Raw genomic sequence first — 18,805 nt, 5'->3', positions numbered from 1 at the left:
TCTGGGTCTCTGAGTTACTGCTTGAAAGACAGTTACCAAAGGATTTGAGTCTGACTGGAACATGAACAAGAAACAAACCTTCACAGTGTTAGCCCACAGATTCTGAGATTTCCTACCACGGCACAACTTGAGGGTCATTGTAAGTTGGACGTTTAAATGTTATTTGAATTTTGAGAAAGAATATTTTTTCTCAGAGGGTCCTTGGGAGATGTGGCTAGTTATAAGGCTTTCCCTCTGATGTGCGTGTAATGCAAAAGCTCAGAATTTCTAATATAATAACATGAGAACAGCTAATAATTGGGGAGGTTTACTGTAGGTCACTGTATTAATAATTACATTAATGATAGTGTTAATAGCAGAACTGGAAGTTAGATTTTATTTAGAGAAGAACACAATGCCAAGGACTTTACTGGCAGTATTTTCTTTAACCCTCAAAACAAGGGTAGTGAGAAATGGAATATTTCCTGCCATATCAACAAACAAGTATGTCGCAGTCATCAGCAATTCCATCCCTCCAAATGTGAATTTCTGAGCCTGCAGGCCACCCAGAAAGAACAATACCTACTATCCAGCAGCCTCAGCCACTCCCCATGGTGAGCACTGAGAGCTGGAGTGTGTGTGTGTGAAAAGCATTAGAAACTGGCCCCAGATAGCTGAGATATATATGAAAGAAATGACTTCAGTGAGCCCAGGCTCTTGTATTTGCTCACATAAAAAAAGGCACTAAATTACTTGAGATATCTGGTTTTCTTTAGTTAACAATAGTCTTTTGATGTTCGGACTACTTGCCCCTTGTTGCAAACTTCTATATAACATGACTCCTCCTCCTGCCTCCTGAGAGCAGTTCTCTCAGGGTTACTTGCGATGCTGTTTCCTGGACTTGAAGTCCTAAAGTGAAAGTGAAGTCGCTCAGTTGTCTCCAACTCTTTGCGACCCCATGGACTGTAGCCCACCAGGCTCCTCCGCCCATGGGATTCTCCAGGCAAGAGTACTGGAGTGGGTTGCCATTTCCTTCTCCAGGGGATCTTCCTGATCCAGGGATCGAACCCAGGTCTCCCACATTGCAGGCAGACGCTTTAACCTCTGAGCCACCAGGGAAGCCTCAAAGTCCTAAAAATTCCCATCAAATAAAACATAACTTGCAACTTCCAGGTTGTGATTATTTTTTAAATGGACAGTTTTGGCAACCAACAAAGGGATCCAGAATGGATTCCTATCCTTGACCTGAACTCTACGAGAATCTGGAGCCTTGGTACCAGCAGAGGCCTCTTGTGTCCATCTGCCTCCTTGAAATCCAGACAGATTTGAGTGAATCTTCCTGGATCTCAGATCTCCTGTATTGGTTGATGACCTTGAGTTTTATTTGGGGGAAAATGTTATCTTTGAAACTTGGTTTCAAGAAGAGGTACCTGGGTTTCTCAGTTTAGACATTGGGTGGGACACCCTCAAAGAACTGGGAGGATTTTTCTCAATTTAGGTGCTGAGTAGGATATCCTGTGTTAAGGCACTGGGAAGATTTTGCTCAAGCAGGGGATCCTCAGTGTTAAAGCCCTGGGAAGACTCATTTTGGATACTGAGTGCTTAGCCTCAGTTTAGAGACTGAGAAGACTGCTCAAACACTGGGCAAGGTGGGACTGAGTTATTAGCGGGGAAGACTGGCTTGTTGTTTTTCCTTGACTTGGCTACCTTAATAGAGTTTGTCAAAATAAAACGGAAATCTTCTGAGAGCTTCTGAGCTCCAAAAAGGGACTCTCTTCCTGGCTGGCAATGGCTTTCTCAGATGACTGAGAAATTTGCAGGAACAAGATCTCATGCCATGCAGCTTGTTCCTACAGGAAAACCCACTCATGTAATTAACAAACTGCTCAACAGGGGACACACATAAGAACTGGCTATCCCACAATCTGAGCATCCATGGAAGTCTTATACTCCACTGGGAAACCCAAGACACATAAGATGGGGCTTAAACAACTCTGGGGCAAAACCAGAGAACTTAAGCTCCCAAAAAGCACACAGTGGCCCATCACATGCAATTTTATCTCAACAGACTGACTTCAAAATGGAAAATAAAGGTTTCAAAAAAAAAGGAATGAGAAATTGCCAATAGCCATACAAAACTTACAGGTATTTACTTGATTGGAAATTGGAGAAAACCTCACCATGGAAATTGAGTGGGCTCTTTCATTGCCTATGCAATTAAGTTTCATTAAGGTGAAAAGCTGGCTTAGTAAAAAAATATATTTTCAGCCTTTAAACAAAGACTTTCTAGAGGGAAACTTGTATTTCTCTGTGTCTTTGAGATGTAAATGTTCTGCCCTATCTTCCCAGGTCGACCTGTACTTGTTTGATTTGTTTGTTTGTGTTTTTGAAAACTTGGTCTTGAGAGTAAAACTCTGTGGGTTTAGATTACATCCTCTTCCATTCTCTTATGGGGAGGCCTTTTGCATCTTAATAGTTTGAATTTCTATTGAGATATATTTTATTGGTGGCCAATTGATGGATCATTTAAAATTGGAAAAACTAACTGGTAAATCTCAAGTATGCTCATCACAGCCAGTGGTCTTGCTGGTACCTATAAACAAAAATCAAACTAAAGGTGAAATTATGTATCTAATAATTAAACTAAGGACTTCCATAGTTTATTTAAAATAAGTTAAAAAAACTGGCTTGAGAAGCTTCATTTGTGGTCTGTGCTTCTTCTCAATGGGTTTTACAATGTCTAAAAAGAGTATTAAAATAATTATAATATAAGCATGAAAAACCTGTAAGGAAAGTCTGACTATAATTCCCAACAAGTTAGAATTTCTTTAAGGTGTTATCTCAAATGAATAAAGAAATATTTGGATGATTACTTAAAATGGGACCAATGAAATGTGGTTAAAACAAGATTTGATATTACTACATTACCTAAAGCTAAATGGTCCAAAAAGGATACCTACTGGTTCCCAACATTAAAAGCCAAACAAGCCCATCCTATTTACCTCAGGTTTTATAATATATATTAAAGAGGCTGAATGAATCACAAGGTGGAATCAAGATTGCTGGGAGAAATATCAACAAGCTCAGATATGCAGATGACACCAACCTAATGGTAGAAAGTAAAAGAGGAACTAAAGAGCCTCTTGATGAAGGTGAAAGAGGAGAGTGAAAAAGCTGGCTTAAAACTCAACATTCAAAAAACTAAGATCATGGCGTCTGGTCCCATCACTTCATGGCAAATTGATGGGAAAACAAGATAAAAGAAATTAAAACAAAAATAAACAAACGGAAAAAAATAAAAACAAATAAATAAACAGGATCTAATTAAACTTAAAAGTTTTTGTATTGCACAGGGAACTGTTGGGTAGTTAGAATAGGAAAAAGGAGTCCAGAATGGCGGTGGCTAAAAGACGAGGAAGGGAAAAGCCCACGAAAATAGAATAAAGGAAGATCTGAGGACCCGGAGTGAGGACCTCAGGTAGAACAAACAGCATTCCAGCTAGCCCAGTTTACACGGGGCAGGCCCAGGGGGAGGGAAAAACATATAAAAAGAGGAGCCAAAAGGCTGGGGCTCTCTCTCTCTCGTACGCTCTCTCTCTCTCTCTTCTCTTTGCATCTTTTGGGTTGGCATGCCCTCATGCCTCAAGGATGTATTTTCCTTTATTTTCTAAATAAAACTGAGCTGTAACATGGAGCTGTAACACTCTGTACAGATCTGTCTGAGAGCCGTAACACTGATCTGTCCAAGAGCTGTGACACAGTCTGTCCAAGAGCTATGACACACTGAAGGCTTTAACGTCCGTCACTTCAAATTTTTGCTGTGATGGGACAGAACCGAGGAAATGACACACTCCCCTGACAGAACCATGGACAAAATGAAAATACAAACTGCTGAATGGGGGAAAATATTTATAAATGATATAACTGATAATGGTTCAATATTCAAAATATATAAACAGTTCATACAACTCAATATCAAGAAATAACCCAATTAAAAAATATACAGAAGAAGACCTGAATAGACATATTTCAAGGAAGACATAGATAGCTAACAGGCACATGAAAACATGCTTAACATCACTAATCATCAGAAAAACATGTCGAAACCATAGTGAGATATCATCTCACCACTATCAGAATGGCTATCATCAAAGAGGAACTAAAGAGCATTTTGATAAAGGTGAAAGAGGAGAGTCAAAATGGTAGCTTAAAACTCAACATTTAAAAGAAACTAAGATCATGGCTTCCAGTCTCATCACTTCATGGCAAACAGATGGGGAAACAATGGGAACAGTGAGAGACTTTATTTTCTTGAGTTCCAAAATCACTGCAGATGGTGACTGCAGCCATGAAATTAAAAGACACTTGCTCCTTAGAAGAAAAGCTATGACAAACCTATACAGTGTATTAAAAAGCAGGGATATTACTTTGCCAACAAATGTCCATCTAGTCAAAATTATGGTTTTTGCAGCAGTCATGTATGGATGTGAGAGTTGGACCATAAAGAAGGCTGAGTGCCAAAGAATTGATGCTTTTGAACTGTGGTGTTGGAGAAGACTTTTGAGAGTCCCTTGGACTTCTAGGAGATCAAACCAGTCCATTCTAAAGGAAATCAGTCCTGAATATTCAATGGAGTGGCTGTTGCTGAAGCTCCAATACTTTGGCCACCTGATGTGAAGAGCTGACTCATTGGAAAAGACCCTGATGCTGGGAAAGATTGAAGGCAGGAGGAGAAGGGGATGACAGAGGATGAAATGGTTGGATGGTATCACTGACTCAATGGACATGAGTTTGAGCAAATTCCAGGAGATGGTGAAGGACAGGGAAGCCTGGTGTGCTGCAGTCCATGGGGTTGCAAAGAGTCAGACACGACTGAGTAACTAAACAAAAATCATCAAAAAATCTACAGATAACAAATGTTGGTGAGAATGTGGAGAAAAGGGAATGCTCCTACACTGTTGGTAGGAATGTAAATCAGTGAAGCCACTATAGAAAACAGAAAGGAGGTTCCTCAAAAAACTAAAAGTAGAACTATATATGACCTAGCAATTTTCCTCCTGAATGTATGTCCAAAAAAAAAAAAAAAAAATGAATTCAAAAGAATACATGCATCCCAATGTTCATGGCAGCATTATTGACCATAGCCAAGCTATGGAAACCACCTAAGTATTCATCAACAGATGAATGAATAGAGAAGATGTGGTATATAAATATGAAATACTACTTAGCCATAAAAATAATTAAATTTTGCCACTTGCAACTACACGGATGGACTTGGAGGGTACTTAGTGAAATAAGTCAGACAGAAAGAAAAATACTGTATGTTATCCCTTATACGTGGAATCTAAAAAATAAAACAAATTAATGAATGTAACAACAAAGAAAATACTCATAGGTATAGCAACAACCTAGTGCTTACCAGTGGTGAGAGGCAAGGGTGGAGGGGCAAGATAGAAGTATAGGATTCAGTTCAGTTCAATTGCTCAGTCATGTCCGACTCTTTGCGACCCCATGAACCGCAGCACGCTGGGCCTCCCTGTCCATCACCAACTCTCGGAGTTCACCCAGACTCACGTACAGGATTAAGAGGTACAAATTACTATATATAAAATAAATAAGCTACAAGGATATATTGCAAAGTATAGGGGATATAGCCAATATTATATAATAACTATAAATGGAGGATAACTTCTAAAATTGTGAATCACTATGCTGCACTATGGAGAAGTCAATGGCACCCCACTCCAGTACTCTTGCCTGGAAAAATCCCATGGATGGAGGAGCCTGGTAGGGTTGCTAAGAGTTGGACACAACTGAGTGACTTCACTTTCACTTTTCACTTTCATGTGTTGGAGAAGGAAATGGCAACCCACTCCAGTGTTCTTGCCTGGAGAATCCCAGGGATGGGGGAGTCTGGTGGCCTGCCATCTATGGGGTCACACAGAGTCGGACACGACTGAAGCAACTTAGCAGCATCAGCAGCATGCTATACTAAAATATATAATGTTATTAATCAACTGTACTACAATCTTTTAAAAAGACCAAATAAAAACACAAAAATTCAATGCATAAATCTCATGTCTCTCATCATGTGGGAACCAAAGCAGTCCCTTCTGTCACAGACTATTGTAGTCACTCTCGATTTATTCTCTGGCTCACTTTGGCGCATCCCTGATCCCTGATCTCTGAGCTCTTCTTCCAAGGCCGATATTAATTCTGAGAGCTGACTATCAGATTTGAGAGCCAAAAAAATCCCCCATGAAGCTGTACAAAAATAACTTTATACTAGGTTCTATTGATCAATTCTCTAAAATAGTGATTTTGGCAAAATATTAAAATGTAAGTTTATCTCCAATGAACTGCAAGAATGTGGTAAAACTTCTCCAAGATGTCAAGATGGAAGAAATGTTTATTTTCATCTTTTCTAATGATTAAATTTCAATCATTTGACCTACATTCATTTAAATTTGGATATTGGATTGAGCATTTGCAGTTTCTATGTGAAAGGGGTTTGTCTGAGCTAGATTTTCTGTCTCTTTGAATTTGTCTATTCTAAGTATTTTAGATAAGTGGAATCATACAATATTTGCCTTTTCTGTCTGGCTTATTCACTTAGCATTATGTTTGCAAGGTTCATCCATGTTATAGCATGTATCAGAACTTCATTCTTTTTTAAGGCTAAATAATATTCCACATATATATTTATAACATTTTGAATATCCGTTCATCTAATGAGAAGCATCTGAGTTGTTTCCACTTTTTGGCTATTGTGAATAAACTTTGTACTCTTTGGTGTACAAGTATTTGTTAGAGGCCCTGCATTCAATTCTGAGTATATATCTAGAAGTGAAATTGCTGGGTCTTATTATTAAGAATAATTTAATAATAATTAAGTTATTAATTATCCATGTTTGAGTATGAACCTGTCTATAATTCTTTTTAGTTGAAATTAAATCTATACTTTTTATTGCTCACAAATGAATAACAAAATAACTTTTCCTTCTTAAAAAAGAGACTGATAAACTAGGTTGACTGATTCAGCTTAGGATTTTCCTAATGGTCTGATCTGTGATTTTCCAAAGAGCACGTTGTTTTAAAATATAGATTTTACTTTTTTAAATTCAGGAGTAGTGAGGCCTATGTTCTGTGACGTTCGGTGTCAGCTATGAGTTCATAGCCTTCAAAGGAAAGAACTCTCTCCAGGACCAAAGGAATACAGTCTCTCATGTGTTTGCAGCAGTGTAACAATTTTATTAAAAGTCAGGAAGTAATAGGGATAGCTTCTGGCACAGATACCAGATGGGTTAGGAAGAGAGCCACATACAGCTTTTAGGATATCTTATTATATATACCTTTTGACCTGTTACTAAAAATAGTTTTGGCATAGTATTAGGTCAGTTTGTTTCCCTTAGATCTTGTAACAAAGGTTGGTCTCCTGACAACGCCAAGGAACCTGTTCCTATGGCTCTGATGTTATCGATTAACCAGCTCCCTAGCTCCCATGTGGGTGAATGGCCATAAATTCCAAATGGCCATAAATTCCAGGACATGGATGACTACATAACTGGGTCCATGGACTCCTTATCCACCTGCCTAAGAAATGCTGTCACTAACAGATCAAGACAAGTTTTCCATTGAAAAGATAGTTTATTAGTCATATTTCCCAAGAGAAAGGAGCATACCGTCTCACAGACGGTTACAGGCAGAGAGCATGGAGAAAATGTAGGAAAGTCTTCTACTATGTTTTTTGAGGGAAAGAATCAGTGAGGCAAGATAAACAGGGCTAGGATGGTCTCGTTTGAATCGTTTCAGTGGGGCCCAGTGTAGGGACTGCCCATAGATGTCAGATGTGGCCCTGGGGTGATTATGGCAGAGGACAGTGTCTTGCAGTATAAGAGCCCCGAAAAAGCAGATAGGTGATGGGTAGGGGCTTTGGGTTGTTTAGTTTGCATATGAAAGCACACTAGCAGGAGTTATGCCTAGGAGTTATCTAGCCCTGGACAGGCAGTCCCTCTTAGATCATCAACAAGACCCAAGATATCAAAGCATCAGATACAGAAACTAGAAAAAATTGTTAATACACACTTTAGTGATGTCATTAAATCTCAAACAACAATGTAGTTCCAGGGACTACCCTGGTGGCTCAGTGGTGAAGAATCCGCCTGCCAGTGCAGGAGACATGGGTTTGATCACCGATCGAGAAAGATCCCACGCACATGCCGCAGAACAACTACGCATGTGTGCCGCATCTGTTGAGCCTGCGCTCTAGAGCCCAGGAGCCACAACCGCTAAGCTCGTGTGCCACAACTATTAAAGCCTGCATTCCCTAGAGCCAGAAGCCTGAGCACTGCAACTAGGGAGTAGGCCCCACTCACCACAACTAGAGAAAAGCCTGCTGTGCGACAGTGAAGGCCCAGCATGGCCAAAAATACATAAATGAAACTATTACAGACAATAATGTAGTTCCAACAGGCTTGTAGGCCTTGGATCTGAAACGGCAGTTCTCAAGGCTAGCCATATTCCAGAATGCTTGAAGAATTTTCTAAACTGTGGTTTTGTGCTTCCATACTCACAACCAATTACATGAGTATCTCTGGACACTGATTATTTCAAAATCTCCCCCAATTATTCTCATGTGATTCTGAGCTTGAGAAAGACTTATCTAAGACAGTGTTTTTCAAAGTCTGAAACAGAACCAATAGCAGTTATCACCTTGGAACTTGTTATAAACGCAGATTCTCAGTCTAGCTAAGTTGGAAACTGGGTGGGGCCCAGCCCTCCATATTTGCATAAGCCCTATACATGATTCTGAGGCTGGTTTAAGTTTAAGAACCACTGGTCCAAGGTAAGGAGCATCTGTGGCTTTGGTCAGAGAGCTGGCTTTGATGTGAACGCAAGTCACATCTTCCTCAGGGTGTGTGGGCAGCTATCACCTTAAAAGGAAGTGGAGCTGGAGCTTGGGAGACTGGGGCCAGAGTCAAGTGTGAGGCAGGGCTTCCCCTATGCTTAATGGATGTTGATGCCCCTCGGTGCTGGGCCAGACCTCAAGCCACTGGAGCAGAAGTCCTGGACTTTTTGGGTCTGAACTGGCTCTGTTTCCTTTCAGTGTGTGCTCTTCTCCTTCCCAGCTCCTGCACCCAGCTGTGCTGGAGCAAGAAGGGCTCTTGTGGGTAGTTAGCAAGGTTTGGGGCTGGGTTGTGGCCGTTTGGCTACTGTCAGAGATCCAGACTGCCTCTGGTGTGTCTCCTGTACAGTTGCAAATAATAGCTGCCCTTTCCCTGCTGAGACACCACTTGGGGTTTGAGCTACTTCAGATCTCACAGTCCAGCTTTTTGGCTGGTTGTACCAGTCCTTGCTCCAGCGTGGAGCTGTGATGCCAGGCAAGTGGTGTTGGAACGTTCACTCAGTTCAGGCTGGGTGGCAAGCCTAGGAGGTTGCAGGAAACCAGTCAGCCATGGGTGCAGTTTCCATTTGTCCCCTTTGCCCTACTTCAGGGGCAAGCAAATCGTTATGCAGGCCTCATGAGCAGAGTCCTGGCTTTCTTCTGCCCTTCTGGAGCTGCCCACCAGCCCTCCAACCAGCCAACGAGGCTCATCTTCCTGGCGTTGGAACCCAGGGTTGGGGTGGCTAGTATGTGACTCAAACTGCTCACTTCCCAGGAAGGATCCCTGTGTAATTGCTCTTTTTCTCTGATTCTCTTCCCATAGGGACTGACCTGGTTAATTTTCTTCCCTTCCAACTCAATCTTTGTCGATCTTCCTTATAGCTTTGGTTACACATGACTTCTGCCACTTTCCAGTTAGTTTTAAGTGAGGATTGCTCCATATGAAGACATTATTTTTGATCTGTTTGTGGGAGGAACTAAGCTCTGTGTCTCCCTGCTATGCAATCTTGATCTCCCTCCTTATCTGCTTGATTACATGACATGGTTCTTAGAGGCAGAGCCTAGTTGTTGTTCAGTTGCTAAGTAATGTCTGACTCTTTGTGACTCCATCGATTGCAGCCAGATAGGCTCTCTTGTCTTTCACTCTGTCTCAGAGTTCTTTCAAACTCATGTCCGTTGAGTCAGTGATGCCATCCAGCCATCTTATCCTCTGTCTCCTCCTGCCCCCAATCTTTCCGAGCATCAAGGTCTTTTCCAATGAGTCAACTCTTCCTATGGATGGCCAAAGTATTGGAGCTTCAGCTTCAGCTTCAGCATCAGTCCTTCCAAGGAATATTCAGGGTTGATTTTCCTTAGAATTGACTGGCTTGATCTCCTCGAGTCCAAGGAACTCTCAAGAGTCTTCTCCAGCACCACAATTCAAAGCAGCAACTCATTGGGCTCAGCCTTCTTTATTGTCCAAGTCTCATATCCATACATGACTACTGGAAAAACCATAGCTTTGACTAGACAGACTTTTGTCAGCAAAGTGATATCTCTACTTTTTAGTACACTGTTTTGGTTGGTCATAGTTTTCCTTCCAAGGAGCAAGCGTCTTTTAATTTCATGGCTGCAGTCATCATCTGCAATGATTTTGGGGCCCAAGAAAATAAAGTCTCTCACTGTTTCCATTGTTTCCCCATCTATTAGCCATGAAGTGATGGGACTGGATGCCATGATCTTAGTTTTTTGAATGTTGAGTTTGCTATAATCGACAGAGTCAAAATCTTTAACACAGTCAATGAAGCAGAAATAGATGTTTTCCTGGTATTCCCTTGCTTTGCCTATGATCTAACAGATGTTGGCAGTTTGATCTCTGGTTCCTCCACCTTTTCTAAACCCAGCTTGTATATCTGAAAGTTCTAGGTTCACATACAACTGAAACCCAGTTTGAAGGATTTTGAACATAACTTTACAAGCATGTGAAATAAGCAAAAGTGTACAGTAGTTTGAACATTCTTTGGTATTGCCTTTCTTTGGGATTGGAATGAAAACTGACCTTTTCCAGGCTTGTGGCCACTGATGAGTTTTCCAAATTTGCTAACATATTTAATGCATCACTTTAACAGCATCATCTTTTATGATTTGAAATAGCTCAATTGGAATTCCAACATCTCCACTAACTTTGTTCATAGTAATGCTTCCTAAGGCCCACTTGACTTCACACTTCAGGATGTCTGGCTCTAGGTGAGTGACTATAGCATCTTGGTTTTCTGGGTCATTAAGACTTTTTTTGTATATTTTGTATATATTTTGTGTATTCTTGCCACCTATTCTCAATCTCTTCTGCTTCTATTAGGTCCTTACCATTTCTGTCCCTTAGTGTGCCCGTCCTTGCATGAAATGTTCTCTTAATTCTCCAATTTGAAGAGATCTCTAGTCTTTTCCATTCTATTGTTTTCTTCCATTTCTTTGCATTGTTCACTTAAGAAGGGTTTCTATCTCTTCTTGCTATTCTTTGTAACTCTGCATTCAGTTGGGTGTATCTTTCCCTTTCTCCCTTGCCTTTTGCTTCTCACTTCAGTCATGTGTGACTCTGTGCGACCCCAGAGACGGCAGCCTACCAGGCTCCTCCGTCTCTGGGATTCACCAGGCAAGAACACTGGAGTGGGTTGCCATTTCCTTCTCCAGAGCATGAAAGTGAAAAGTGAAAATGAAGTCGCTCAGTCGTGTCCAACTCTTCGTGACCCCATGGACTGCAGCCTGCCAGGCCCCTCCGCCCATGGGAGTTTCCAGGCAAGAGTACTGGAGTGGGTTGCCATTTCCTTCTCCAATGCATGAAAGTGAAAAGTGAAAGTGAAGTCACTCAGTCGTGTCCAACTCTTCGTGACCCCATGGACTGCAGCCTGCCAGGCCCCTCCGCCCATGGGAGTTTCCAGGCAAGAGTACTGGAGTGGGTTGCCATTGCCTTCTCCGCTTCTTTCCTTAGCTATTTGTAAATTCTCCTCAGACAACCACTTTGTCTTCTTTTGTTTCTTTTTCTTTGGGTTGGTTTTGGTCACTGCCTCCTGTACAATGTTACAAACTTGTGTCCATAGTGTTTTAGGCATTCTATCTCTCAGATCTAATCCCTTCAATCTATTCATCACTTTCACTGCATAATCATAAAGGATTTGATTTAGGTTATACCTGAATGGCCTAGTAATTTTCCTGACTTTCTTCAATTTAAGCCTGAGTTTTGCAATAAGGAGCTCATGATCTGAGCCACAGTCTGCTCCAGGTCTTATTTTTGTTGACTGTATAGTGCTTCTCCTATGCAGCTGTAAAGAGTATAATTAATCTGATTTCAGTATTGACCACCTGGTGATATCCATGTGTAGTAGCGTCATCTCTTGTGTTGTTGGTAGAGGGTGTTTGCTATGACCAGTGTGTTCTCTTTGCAAAACTTTGTTAGCCTTTGCCCTGCTTCATTTTGTACTCCAAGGCTAAACTTGATTGTTATTCCATGTATCTCTTGATCTCTTGCCTTCCTATGTTTGCATTCCAATCCCCTATGATGAAAAGGACTTTTTGTTTTGTTTTGTTTTGTTGGCTTTAGTTCTGAAAGGTCTCATTGGTCTTCATGGGACTGGTCAACTTTAGCTTCTTCAGCATTAGTGCCTGGGGCATAGACTTGGATTAGTATGATATTGAATGGTTTGCCTTGGAAATGAACCAAGATCATTCTGTTGTTTTTGTGATTGTACCCAAGTACTGCATTTCGGACTCTTTTGTTGACTATGAGGGCTACCCCATTTCTTCTAAGGGATTCTTGTCCTCAGTAGTAGATATAGCCATTCCTCTCCATTTTAGTTCACTGATTTCAAATTGTTGATGTCTTCTCTTTCCATCTCCTGCTTGACCACATCCAATTTACCTTGATTCATGGACCTAATATCCTAATTCCAATATTGTTCTTTACAGCATTGAACTTTACTTTCACTACCAGACAAGTCAGCAACTGTGTATCGTTTCTGCTTTGGCCCAGCCAAAGCTATTTCTCCACTCTTTCCTAGTAGCATATTGGACAACTTCTGACCCAGGGGGCTTATCTTCTGGTGTCATATCTTTTTTTCAAACTGTTCATGAGGTTCTCAAGGCAAGTACACTGGAGGAATTTGCCATTTTCTCCTCTAGGAGACCACATTTTGTCAGATCTTTCCACTATAACCTGTCCATCTTGGGTTGCCCTTCGTGCCATGGCTCATAGCCTCATTGAGTTACACAAGCCCCTTTGCCATGACAAAGCTATGATTCATGAAGCGATTTTCATGAAGGTACATGGTCATTAAATCAGTATTCTAATGTGAACATTTGAGTCATTTATAATGTCTTGATATATACCTGATACTATAATTAACACCTTCAGATAAATGTCTTTGCTCTATTTCTTATTTCCCAAGAATTAGTCAGGATTAAGTTACAGTGTTTTTAAGAATTTGGTGTATATTTATACTCTTCAGAAAATATATGCCAATTTATACAACCAGCAACAATTTATGAGATTTCTTTTTCCTCTTCATGCCTGTACTGGGTATTAGTAAGTCTTTTGTCTTTGACAACATAATAGTTTATACATGATTCCTTACTTTACTTACTTTAGTATTCTTGATTCATTGTGAATTGAAATATTATAATTTTTCTATTTATTAATTGTCATTTCTTTTGTGAATTGATTGCCTGCTTAATTTACTCAATTTTACATTGAAGTGTTCATATTATCTTTACTATTTTCTAAGAAGTCTCTATGGATTCTATCATATTATGATTAAAATGTCTCTTCCATATAAACATCATGAAAACACTCACTTATGCTTTCTCCTGGTTTATTTATTTATTTGCATTTAACTGATTAGGCTATCAAGGCTATACTTTGATATTATGAGAAAAGGCTCCAAATTTCTTTCTCCAACAATTGTTTATAGTTTCCCAAGCAGCACTATTGGATATTCCATCCTTTCCCTGATGCTTTAAAATTGCACATATGTCTGTACACTCTTATAGCTCTATTTCCTGGCTTTTGCTCTGTTTCCTGGACCTATCCCTCCTTTATGGTATCAGCTCCACACAATCTCAATTTTTGTGGCTTTGTAGTATATTTTTTTTAATGTCATGGCAGTGCAAATCTCTTATTATTTTACTTAGTTCCAAAAAATAAAGGATGTCTGTTATAATACACATTTCTTAAAAGAGCATCAGGGGATGGTTTCAGTTATTTGTAGCCAGGCCTGCAGCCTCCCAGAAGATATCAGATGGTTGAGTTCCCTGGCCCATCTCAACATTGATTCTCATGATAAAGTTTAGCAGGTGCTGTTGATCTGCTCAGTCTCTTATGTCCTTATTTCAGGTTCTTTTTTTTGGTCAGCTCTTTCAGGCAAAGAGAAAAGATGTGCTGCCAGGAATGGCTCCAGAGTTTGGAAATGTTCTAATAAGAAATACTTAAGCATTAGACTCCAGCAGAAAGAAACTCACTTACTCTACCCTTCCTCTTTCCTGTCTTCTTAGGGTCAGGGCAAGGATTTGGGTGGAGGCAGGTGGCTAATAATCCTACCTGAAAATTTTATTTAGTGTGTGTATGTGTGTGTGTGTGTGTGTGTGTGTGTGTGTGTTACTCACTCAGCTGTGTCTGACTGGGTGCTATTCTATGGACTGAAGCCTTCAAGGCTTCTCTGTCCTTGAAATTCTCCAGGCAAGAATACTGGGGTGGGGTACCATCCCCTTCTCCAGGGGATCTTCCTGACCCAGGGATTGTACCCAGGCCTCCTGCATGGCAGGCAGATTCTTGACTGTGTGAGACATCAGAGAAGCCCTTTATTTAGTGGATATGTTAAATAAAAAGAAACCATAAGTTACAAATCTTCTATATGCTTCATATATCCGAGAGAGGAGAACAAATTAGATGGTGGTTGGTTTGGCTGGGGATATCAACATGTTTTGTGATAAGAAAAGATAGGTCATGTTGAAATGGGATGAAAACTGCAAATTGGTGTCTGTGTGGTAGAAGAATGTCAAGAATACAGGTAACAAGGAGAGGAAAATGAGAGAGAGAGATTGAAACCCCTTGGTTGGCAGCAGGGACTTGCAAAAGGACACAGATAGCAAGAAATTTACTTTGGCAAGGATTGTGCTATATATTGTAGGAACACTGGTATCTGGGAGTAAATTCAAGAAAGTACAATCCTGTCCTATGCTATAAATCTCTGATTTCTCTAACCACTCCCAAAATCTTCAGTAAAATATACCTCACCCAACAACTCCATGTCAGTGGGACTTTGAGGAAACAAATGAAGAGAATTGGTTTCCAGAATGAAGCCAAGAGGGCTGGCTAGAGATGGTGTTGTCCACAAAGTTCCCACTACCTTGTTTGGGGTAGAAGATGTGGTGGAGATGAAGTCTCTGCCTCAGGAAGCAGGGAGACGACACAGATTTCCTGAATCTGTACTATGCTCCCTGGTCAAACTTCCCAGTCTGGCAGATGACATTGTTACAGAGAAGAGTCAATTTTGACTCCATATTGGATCCATTTCATTGAGTTTAACCTTTGCTTTTCATCGCTTTTGTTATTATAATTCTACATAATGGCCTGTCTCTGGGAACCCTGCCCCTCTACCTGAATGTTAAACCAAAGTTCAGGACCCTGTCCACCCAGGAATGGCTATAGGAAAGAAAAAATTAACACATTCCTTCCCTGAGGCTGGACATTCCAGGAGATAGTTGCAAGACTTCTTTCCTCACCTCCTTTCCCTCTCTGTTCTGTAAAAGAATCTGGCATTCAGACCCCAATGAGACAGTTATTTTAAGATATTAGTCTGCCATCTTCTCAATCTGCTGGGTTTCCAAATAAGTTCATATTCCTTGCCTTAACACCTCATCTCTCAGATTACTGGCCTGTCATGTGGTGAGTAGAGTGAACTCTAACTCAGTAACAACATCAGATCACATAGATAGATATCCTTGAATTTCTATGGTAGTTCTAGAAACCCCATTCAGCCACAGTTCAGTTCAGTTCAGTGGCTCAGTCGTGTTTGACTCTTTGCGACCCCATGGACTGCAGCACACCAGGCTTCCCTATCCATTACCAACTCCTGGAGCTTACTCAAACTCATGTCCACCAAGTCAGTGATGCCATCCAGCCATCTCATCCTCTGTCATCCCCTTCTCCTCCCGCCTTCAATCTTTCCCAACATCAGAGTCTTTTCCAATGAGTCAGTTCTTCCCATCAGGTGGCCAAAGTATTGGAGTTTCAGCTTCAACATCAGTCCTTCCAATGAATATTCAGGACTGATTTCCTTTAGGATTTACTGGTTGGATCTCCTTGCAGTCCAAGGGACTCTCAAAAGTCTTCTCCAGTACCACAGTTCAAAAGCATCAATTCTTTGCTGCTCAGCTTTCTTTATAGTCCAACTCTCACATCTGTACATGACTACTGGAAAAATGATAGCTTTGACTAGATGGATCTTTGTTGGAAAAGTAATATCTCTGCTTTTTAATATGCTGTCTAGGTTGGTCATAACTTTTCTTCCAAAGAGCAAGTCTTTTAATTTGATGGCTGCCATCACCATCTGCAGTGATTTTGGAGCCCCCCAAAATAAAGTTTGTCACTGTTTCCATTGTTTCCCCAGCTATTTGCCATGAAGTGAAAGGACCAGATACTATGATCTTAGTTTTCTGAATGTTGAGCTTTAAGCCGATTTTTTCACTCTCTTCTTTCACTTTCATCAAGAGGCTCTTTAGTTCTTCTTTGCTTTCTGCCATAAGTGTGGTGTCATCTGCATATATGAGGTAATTGATATTTCTCCCAGCAATCTTAATTCCAGCTTGTGCTTCATCCAACCTGGCATTTTGCATGATGTACTCTGCATATAAGTTAAATAAGCAGGGTGACAATATACAGCCTTGATGTACTCCTTTCCCGATTTGGAACCAGTCTGTTGTTCCATGTCCAGTTCTAACTGTTGCTTCTTGACCTGCATACAGATTTCTCAAGAGGCAGGTCAGGGGGTCTGGTATCCCCACCTCTTGAATAATTTTTCACAGTTTGTTGTGATCCACACAGTCAAAGGCTTTGGCATAGTCAATAAAGCAGAAATAGATGTTTTTCTGGAACTCTTTTGCTTTTTCAATGATCCAACAGATGGTGGCAATTTGATCTCTGGTTCCTCTGCCTTTTCTAAATCCACCTTAAACATCTGGAAGTTCACGGTTCATAAACTGTTGAAGTCTGGCTTGGAGAATTTTGAACATTACTTTGCTAGTGTATGAGATGAGTGCAGTTGTGTGGTAGTCTGAGCATTCTTTGGAATTGCCTTTCTTTGGGATTGGAATGAAAACTGACCTTTTCCAGTCCTGTGGCCACTGCTGAGTTTTCCAAATTTGCTGGCATATTGAGTGCAGCACTTTCACAGCATCGTCTTTTAGGATTTGAAATAGCTCAACTAGAATTCTATCACTTCCACTAGCTTTGTTCCTAGTGATGCTTCCCAAGGTTTCCTAAGGCCGACTGACTTCGCATTCCAGGATGTCTGGCTCTAGGTGAGTCATCATGCCATCATGGTTATCTGGGTCATGAAGTTCTTTTTTTGTATAGTTCTTCTGTATTCTTACCACTTCTTCTTAATAGCTTCTGCTTCTGTTAGGTCCATACCATTTCTATCCTTTACTGAGCCCTTCTTTACATGAAATGTTCCCCTGGTATCTCTAATTTTCTTGAAGAGACCTCTAGTCTTTCCCATTCTATTGTTTTCCTCTATTTCTTTGCATTGATCACTGAGGAAGGCTTTCTTATCTCTCCTTGCTATTCTTTGAAACTCTGCATTCAATGGGTATATCTTTCTTTTTCTCCTTTGCCTTTGGCTGCTCTTCTTTTCTTAGCTATTTTTAAGGCCTCAGCCACAGGGCACAGATAATTGACGTCTGAATAGATATTGCCACCAGGTAGCCCCAAACTTCAGCTGGGACCTGGAGCATTCAGTATTTCATTTAGGCAACTGGTATTTCAATAACTCATTAATAAAACAACATGCATTTTTATGTGTTTGAATTAATTGTACACTGCACACCCCACCTCCCAGTTCCTTTCATTTCCATTTAGTCGCTCAGTCGTGTCCGACTCTTTGTGACCCCATGAATTGCAGCACGCCAGGCCTCCCTGTCCATCACCAACTCCCGGAATTCACTCAGACTCACGTCCATCGAGTCAGTGATGCCATCCAGCCATCTCATCGGTTCCTTACCATGTCATGATGTCATTTTCTGGTGTTTACCTTGGTCCAGTCTTTACCACCAAGGCATGGGCTTTGCAAACTTCCTCAGATAATTATAATCCCATCAAGAACAAGATTGCATTTTATCCAAGATTTGCTTTTTTCTGAGTATCAGTGGACATTGATAAATGTTTTGTTTATATAACTTACTTTTGTTTCTATAACTTCAACCTCTCTAGATAGTTCTTAATTCTACATGTTTTGGTCACCTGGAGGTTAGCTTAACTGACTATCACTGCAGTGGAATATTCCTTGCTGTATTAACGATCAGGGACAGATCTGGGCTGAGCTTCTGCCGTGGCTGCTGGAGCTTGTGATGAACACTGAGTCAAGGGGCACTATACATGCAGCAGAAATGAAGCTTGTACTTCACCATTCTGTTGAGCATTTAAAATGCTGCTATTTTTGGTGGGGCACTGTTTAAAATTACTTTGATTGATGCTTACTGGTATTAGTAAACATTTCTTTATAAAGTAAGTTGCTTATAAATGTGGGTGTTTTTGTACTGTAGCCTCTGGCACCTGAAAAGCACTTAAAATAACCAAAGTAATCCTAATCACAATATTTGGTGACTAATAACCATTCACGTCCTCAAGTTTGGATGAAGTGCCCAGACTCTTGGCCCTCATGCTGAGTGCCCCCTTTCCTGACTGTGCCCTGA

General features: G+C 40.7%; 1 protein-coding gene across 1 annotated transcript in view; it reads right to left on the bottom strand.

Annotated features, from left to right (window-relative positions):
• The window catches only part of TACR1 (tachykinin receptor 1), a 184,651-nt gene that overhangs the window by 18,078 nt on the left and 147,768 nt on the right, over positions 1–18,805 (bottom strand). The window lies entirely within an intron of this gene.

Source organism: Bos indicus x Bos taurus, chromosome 11 (assembly GCF_003369695.1).
Source record: "Bos indicus x Bos taurus breed Angus x Brahman F1 hybrid chromosome 11, Bos_hybrid_MaternalHap_v2.0, whole genome shotgun sequence".
NCBI lineage: Eukaryota > Metazoa > Chordata > Mammalia > Artiodactyla > Bovidae > Bos > Bos indicus x Bos taurus.
The sequence above is the reverse complement of the archived record's forward strand: the minus strand, read 5'-3'. Positions and strand labels throughout refer to the sequence as shown.